Genomic DNA, 8,293 nt, shown 5'->3' with positions numbered 1-8,293 from the left:
GTAGAGCAGTGAAGAAGTATAGCCATTTAGGGAGAGCCTGGTGATTTCAGTGAGGAAGAGGTGAGAGGGGCCAAGGTTGCTGGTGTCCTGAATGAACCCCTGGTGTCCATGCAGAATGGTTCTTCATGGCCTTGGACTCCATTTTCTTTGGTATCTACATGGTGGAACGTGTGCTCAAGATCATTGCTCTGGGTCTCAAGTATTTTTCTGACTCTTGGAACAATCTGGGTGGGTGAGATTGGGGGCCTATGTGTGTATGTGTAGTAGGATTCACTAAACTGCCTAGGTGAGGCTGAGGACAAAAAGGGACAGGGGCAAGGGACATTGGCATTGGGAGGGCTGTGGGTCTGGTCTAGGGGCCTGAGCAGGAGCCCGCTATACTCAGGCACCCCTGTGCCCTCAGACTTCATCATGGTCATGGTTGTGCTAGACTTAGTGCTCATGCAGCTCAACTCCCATTCCTTCATGTGCACCATCTATAATCAAAGTGCCTTCCAGATCTTCAAGGTCTTCAAGAGCTGGCAGGCACTGAGAGTAAGCCAGGCCATAGTTGTCCACCCTGGTGTGGGGACTCCAAAGGAAGAGAGATACGGCCTGGGCTCCTAAGCAATGTGCTGTGACCTACTCGTGGGATGGGAGAGGAGTCTGCAGATTTCAGTCAGTTTCTGATAAGTCTCCTGCTATCCAATAGGATCAATCTCTTCATTTTTCAGAGAGGGGTTGGGACCTTCCCAAGTCACTAGCAAATGAGGGATCTCCTGCTTTCAGTGTCAGTTCTGGCTGCTGGTACAGGTTCTCACCCCCACTGATTCAACCTCCTTCTCAGCACTTGCCCATAGCTTCTTAACCAACCTCCAGGAAGTGACTGGGACCTTAGCACAGACCCTGGAAATGGACCCAGCGTAGGGCAGGTCCCTGGCTGACTGGAGGGCAGGGGCTGGCCAGGAGGACAGACCCTGGGGGCTCAGTTACCCCATCTGCAAAGTGGGGCTTCTGAGAGTAGGTAAGGAACTCACAGCTCAAGCAACTTTCTCCCTCTCCCAGGTGTTTGTACATTAACGATAGCAATTTAAACCTAAACAAAATTAATAAATTTGCTGTTATTTTGGCTATAGGCATTACCCTCTACTCTGCCATATACATTACTTTCAAGATGAATCTTGCCTGTAAAAATTTAATTTTCCTGTTTTAATTTGTAGGCATATATATTAAAAGACTTCTTTTTTCTTGGATTAGCCTAATAACAGCTCACATTTCACTCTTTAGTATATTGGTTTTGAATTTAATCAATTATATTTCTAATGTAATTACTTTCTTTTCATCTTTAAAATATTTGGATTTCTCTTTTTGGTTTTAGAGACCCCGTGTACTCTCCATGTACATCTGTCCTAAGTCCTCCAGAGCAAGGACCTCAGATCTTTCTGTTTATGAGTCTCAAGCCTCAGGCACAGTGCTTGGACCTGGCCAATGAGATTTTTTTTTTTTTTCATTTGGGTAAAAAGTAATATTGAATAAGGAAACATACCATGACATTACAGACAGCAGAAAGTAAAAAACCAAAACCTTTAAAAAATCTATATTTCATTTACAGGATTGGAAAAAGAACTTTTTGATAATAAACATATTCTAGGTAAATGCAGACTTCATAAATCTATGAATATTTAATTGCAAAGATTAATACCCTAAGTTATTCTTCTACATAAAGGAGAAACTCCAAATCCTGTTATTAAGAAGATATGGAGGCCTGGCCGGGCGTGGCTCAGCGGTTGAGCGTTGACCTAGGATCCAGGCGATCAGGGTTCAATTCCCGGTCCGGGCACATGCTCGGGTTGCAGGCTCGATCAATGACTTTCTCATCATTGATGTTTCTATCTCTCTCTCTCTCTCCTTTCCTCTCTCTGAAATCAATAAAGATATATTAAAAAAAAAAAAAAGAAGAAGATATGGAGGGCAAGCAATACCTTGAGAGTGACTATTGCCAAGTCTTCCCTTTCCTTGGGAGATCTAACATGTTACATGGATTAATTACAAAAGAAAATATCACATTCCAGTGAATTTAAGCAAAACACAGATAAAATTTCCCACCGAGGGTACTAAATATTTGATGCTTATGAGTGTGAATACGTAAGTTAATTAAATATTAGGTATAAGGAAAATTCTAAAACTATCTGAAGTATGAATAAAAATGGCATAAATCCCTGTCAGTTAATATAAACTTTGCTATTGGGTATGTTCCAGGCTTCCTTTTCTATTTCCGTGAGATCTGCTTCTTTTTTGTCCAAGGTCTTCCACTGCTGGATTTCAAGACAATAGATTGTTTAACACCATCAAGGCCTTGGTCATGGAATGGATTTATTTTAGAAATAAAACCAACTTCTTTCTTCTTTACTAAAGATTATGGTTGTTTTTTTCTGCTACTTGCTTCTTTCATCTAGTTATCAACTTCCTCGTGTAAGAAAAATTATGGGCAAGAGCAAACAGTCTTTGTTGGTTGTCCCACTGTGTAGTGGCTGATTAACAAAGAAGCCCAGCCACTCAACCTCATTTGGTCTCATCTAAAGAATAGGTAAAGCTCTGGCCAGGTTTCTCAGTGGTTAGAGCATCATCCTGTGGACTGAAGGGTCCCGGGTTTGATTCTGGCCAAGGGCACGTACCTCAGTTGCGGGCTCACCTCGGGCGGGAAGCAACCAATCGATGTGTCTCTCTCACATTGATGTTTTTATCTCTTTCTCTCTCCCTTCCATTCTCTGAAAAGCAATGGAAAAAATATCCTTGTGTGAGGATTAAAAAAAATAATAAATAAATAAATAAATAAATAAATAAATAAATAAATAAATAATAAAATAAGCTAGTGCTCTTTCTCTTTATTTTGAAAAAAATAAATAAAAGAATAAGTAAAAAGGATCAAGGTTACAAAGGACTCATGACCAAGGTACACCTTTTACAAGTATTTTTGACTGGCTTTACTTCTTCATCATGCCCCCAAATGAGTCTTTAATGGATCAAGAATCCCTTCCTACCTATTAGAGACCTATAGGGAATAAGTGCTTCAAAGATTAGTTCAAAGTAATACATGGATACTTCAAGAGAGTGGACCAAAAGAGAGGAAAATATGGAATATAAGAAAGAGTAACCAAAGAAAATCCAACAAAATATACAGTTCACTAAAATAAAAACAGTCATTGATATAAATCCTTTACTCATTCTACTTTTGACCAGCTCCTTTTAGTATTTAGAAGTTAAGATATTTTCAATGTTTTGCTTTCCTTTTCCACATTGTCTCTAATATTCTGGAGTTTTCTGGAGTTATGGGCCAGGAACACCATGCTATCCCTAAAATCACTAGTCCCATGATTTCTGCCAACATTTTCAAGCTCATCAAACAAAGCCAATGTCTGTTTAAATTTGGCCTGAACAATTGTTTGCTCTTCTAATTCTGCCAGAAGGGCCTGCTTAGTGCATAATTCAGTCTTATACTTCTCCTGTAACTGTTCAATTTTTTTTTTTTTTTTTTTTTTGGAGAAGCTGGAATTCTTCCTCACTATAGAGTGCATCTCCTGAGATTTATCTTCCTGAAGCAAGATGTTTGGGTGAGTACGCAAAATCCACTGTAAAAACAGCTCCTCCATTTTGACAAAAAGATTATCAAGACGTCCTTTCATTAAGCAAAGAAACTTCTCTGTGCATTTACGAATCTGGACTGGGTTAATCTCACAGTTTGGGATGCCTTAAAAAGGAAGGAAATCCTGCCACATGCTATAACATAGATGAACCTTGAGGACATTATACTAAGTAAAATAAGCCAGTCACAAAAGGACAAGTACTGTATAATTCCACTTATACAAGGGTATCTAAAGTAGTAACCTGTTTTTTATTTTTATTTTTAAGGTCACAAAGGCTTTTTTAAAGTATTTGGGTGGGGGGGAAGAGGGGACACTACACTTCTACTCTATTAAGAGAAACATTTTTAACAGTACAGAGGCCTTTTTTTTTTACACTTATTATGCCGTGAATTCATAAGGAATGGGTTTCAGCAGCTTAAGCTCCTTTCCATTGGTTCTCACACAAAGTGTGCTTTTCCAAGCAGAGCAAGCTGGTGCTTCAGTTGAACCCAGGTATTTTTCTCTTTGGCTTCCTTCTTTTACTGATCATTTTCCTTCACCCATTTCAAGAAGCTATCTCAGCTCTTACACTGCTTAATATGCTCAATACATACATTAATTCTCTTCGCAGGAATCTTGCCCTTAATTTGTTTGTTCACAACAATGCCCACGGCATGCTGGGTGACATTGTAGATTCTTTCAGTTTTGCCATGGTAACATCTGTGGGGCATTCCTTTTTGAACAGTGCCCATTCCCTTGATGTCTACCATGTTACCTTTCTTGTAGATTCGCATGTATGTGGCCAAAGGAACAACTCCATGTTTTTTAAAAGGCCTAGAGAACATATAGCAGGTGCCTCTCTTCTTTACCTTTATGTTAGTCATTTTGACGAATTACTGGAAGATGCGGCCAAAAAGGTAAAATAGTCAAACTCTTAGAAACAGAAGGTAGAAGGGTTGTGGCCAGGGGCTGAAGGGATGAGTAAAAGGGTGTTCAAGGGGTACATAGTTACAGATTTGCAAGATGAAAAAGTTCTAGAGATTTGTTATATAACAATATGAATATAATTAGCATGAGAGAACTGTTAAAAAAAGGTTAAGATGGTCAATTTTATGTTATGTGGTGTGTGTTTTTTACCACAATTAAAAATAAAAAATAGAAAAATAAATCAGGCTCTCTCACTTTAAGGATTAAGAAACTAAGACTCAGAGGGTTATGTGTCTGGTCTGTTGTCAAAGAGCCAACACTGAAACACTGATTTGAGGCCTGAGAGTACTTGTGCCACAGAATGTTTTCACTTACTTTAAATTTAGATTTATTTTCTCTGGAATTTAACCGAATTTGGTACATTTGAAAATTTTCCCTTTTAAATCTTTTAACGGGGAAAGTATACCTTTTAAAAAATATGTTTTTATTGATTTCAGAGGGATGAAGGGAGAGGGAGAGAGAGAGAAACATCAAAGATGAGAGAGTCATTGATTTGCTGCCTCCTGCATGCCCCCTACTGGGGATCAAGCCTGCAACCCAGGCATGTGCCCTGACTGGCAATCAAACTGTGATTTCCTAGTTCATGAGTCAATGCTCAATCACTGAGCCATGCCAGCCAGGCACCTTTTTAATTTTATTTTTAGTCAGTATGACAATGATTTGCCTTCCTAAAATGGTTCACTTCTGGACAAAGTCAAAATATGGATGCTTTGAAACTCAACATTTACTTTCAAATAAAATGATAGGATAAAAATTAGTGGATAAGATCATTTAAATCTTCAAGTATCATGTATGGTGATTTTTTTGAGATATAATTGACATATAACATATTATTTTCAAGTATACAACATAATGATTCAATATTTTTATATATTGGGAAGCAATCACCATGATCAGTCTAGTTAATCTAGGGTGATATTTTTAAAAATAAATTCTAATAAACCAGGTGACATTGTGTGAACTGTGCTGAGGAAATAAAAATATGTTTCTCTAACAGAACTTCAATCTCATTGAGTTTATATTAGCCTCTCTTCATTGACTGCAAAGAATTCCTGTTTTCTTCTTCCCTTGATGAACTTTTTATATCATTTTCCTCCTTCCATCCTAAGAGTTTCTGTAGCTGGATTTTTCTAAACAGTTTTAACTCTAGTGTGAGAGAGAAAGGGACTAATACATAGAGTATTGTAGTAAGTTGACTAACTTTAGCCCAAAGATGGATATCAAAAATCCTAACCTCGCCCGGCCGGGTGTGGCTCAGCGGTTGAGAATTGACCTAGGATCCAGACAATCGGGGTTCGATTCCCGGTCAGGGCACATGCCCAGGTTGCACGGGCTCAATCAATGACTCTCTCATCATTGATGTTTCTATCTCTCTCTCTCCCTCTCCTTTCCTCTCTCTGAAATCAATAAAGATATATTTTTTAAAAAAAGAAAAGAAAATCCTAACCTCTGGAATTTATAAATGTTACCTAATTTGGAAAAAGGATCTTTGCAGATATGATTAAATTCAAGATCTTGAGTTGAGGCAATAACCCTAGATTGTCAGGCAGGCACTAAATGCCATCACATGTGTCCTTATAAGTGAGAGCCAATGGGAGATACACAGATGCAGAGGAGAAGGTAATGTGAAGACAAAGGCAGAGGTTGGAGTGATGCAGCCACAAACCCAGGAGCAATGGCAGCCACCAGGAGTTGGAAAAGGCAAGGAACAGATTCTTCCTTGGAGCCCCCTGAGGGAGTACGACACAATTTCAGACTTCTGGTCTCCAAATTGTAAGAGAATAAATTTCTAGTTTTCTACCACCAAATTTGTGGTAATCTGTTACAGCAACCTCAGGAAACTAATAAAGGTGTATTCATGTGTGCCCTGTTCACTCTCAATGTTTACTGAAATTGACTACAGATAAACAGTAAAAATGGAAAGATTATCTATAAAATAATTTCTAAAACATATGCATGACAGAGGGGAAATTTAGTGAGAATTCATAACCAGAACATCAAAAATCAATGCATGACGTGTTAAATGCATTTCTTTGGCTTCACAGAAGTTCCTCTAACAATGTCTGAAACCACAGGAGTTGTGCTCAAAAGAAAGCTCTATGAAGAAAACACACTATGGCTTTGAATCCATTGGGATCTATCAATAAAAGACAGGATGAGTAGCCAGGACATAATGACATGTTATGTCAGTAACTCCAGTGTTACTGTTATCAGAATTTCTGAGGCCAAGTACTAGCCTTGGCGGGGTCCGCAGATTGTATGCTGTTTGCCTATTCTCAGGGCCTGTGGACCTAGTTCTCAGTCCTGAAGCACTGAGTTCATTAAAGCTGACCCACATGGTCTCTGGCCTCACATTATTGTTTTGGAATAGAGCCCAAGATAGGCAAGAATCATACCCCTTCACAAATAATGGCCTCAGAAGATCGGAGATGAATTATGCCTGGAGTTACCAAGTTTAGCAAATAAACATATAGACCAACCAGTTAAATTTGAATTTCTGATAAACAATGAATAATCTTTTAGTGTAAGTGTGTCTAATGCAACATTTGGGACATATTTAAACTAAACAAGTATTTGTCATTTATTTGAAATTCACATTGAACAGGATGTTCTAATATGGAACAACCTTTGCCCTCACAGACTTCATACTCTGGTCAGGGGTAAAATAAGTGCACAAATGACCTGTGACACAGGCCACAGGCTGAGTCTTGAGGGAGGTACTATACAAATACTAAAGGCCCACTGAGGCAGAAGGTCATTCATGTATCACTTCTTCATGTCTTATGCTAAAATTTGTTGAAGATGAGTAGGAGTCTTGTTTGTGCTGTCATTAGGGAGGTCGTAAGTTAGCATACCCATATGTGGGAATTTTTTTTTATCCTTTTTAAGAGTTAAAACCAGGGCATCTCCCAAGAAGCCTTAATTGCTCGTCCAAGTACAATATAAAAGCAAAATAAGAACTGAAGTCTTAGCCACGCCAAATATCTATTCATTTCCAACATTAATTTTAGGGTATAAAATCAAAGCAAAACAAAATAAAGCAGAAACTAATTTTATTATGCAGCTAGCACTGTATGATCTGGTGCCTGAGACTGCAATACCCGAATATTCTGAGCATAATAACCACTTCGTAAGTCTAATCAAACTCTACACTAGTATAGCAGTCAGACCTCAAAATAAAATTATTTCCCTTCCATGCAGTCAAAAAAAAAAAAAGAGAGAGAGAGAGAGAAAGAGAGAACTAAGAAGTGTTAACTGTCCTTTGATTTAATAATTGGTTTTATCTTTGATACTACGTATAAATATATATAAACATTTCCCCAAGGTAAAGGCTCCATTTAAATACAAAATAATACCTTGACCTTGTCTCCTCCAGCAGGAAAAATAAAGGGATAAAAATAAATAATAAATAAATAAATAAATACAAAATAATAAAAAGTATTTCTCAGATATCATAAGAAGTCATTTTTTAAAATTTATCTTTATTATTGAAAATATTACAGATATCGCCTTTTTAATCCCCAATGATCCCCTTCACCTCACATCCACTCCCCTCCCAGGCCTTCACCACACTATTGTCTGAGTCCAAAGGTTATGCATATATGCATATAAATTCTTTGATTAATCTCTCTCCACACACTCCCTCACCCTTGCCTGCCCACTGAGGTTCATCAGTCTGTTCCATGCTTCTATGTCTCTGGATC

The 8,293-nt window shown here is 38.2% G+C and overlaps 2 pseudogenes across 2 annotated transcripts; both read right to left on the bottom strand.

The window, feature by feature from the left end:
* Positions 1-3,225: 3,225 nt before the first annotated feature.
* On the bottom strand, positions 3,226-3,965 carry LOC308551028 (protein MIS12 homolog pseudogene; annotated as a pseudogene). Its single transcript has 3 exons — positions 3,949-3,965; positions 3,844-3,851; positions 3,226-3,727 (listed from the first exon to the last, which is right to left on the bottom strand). The product of its transcript is annotated as a protein MIS12 homolog pseudogene (transcript).
* A 36-nt stretch (positions 3,966-4,001) lies between these two features.
* On the bottom strand, positions 4,002-4,486 carry LOC308551445 (large ribosomal subunit protein eL21 pseudogene; annotated as a pseudogene). Its single transcript has one exon. The product of its transcript is annotated as a large ribosomal subunit protein eL21 pseudogene (transcript).
* Positions 4,487-8,293: the final 3,807 nt, after the last annotated feature.

Source organism: Miniopterus schreibersii (assembly GCF_964146895.1).
Source record: "Miniopterus schreibersii genome assembly, chromosome: X".
Classification (NCBI taxonomy): domain Eukaryota; kingdom Metazoa; phylum Chordata; class Mammalia; order Chiroptera; family Miniopteridae; genus Miniopterus; species Miniopterus schreibersii.
The sequence above is the reverse complement of the archived record's forward strand: the minus strand, read 5'-3'. Positions and strand labels throughout refer to the sequence as shown.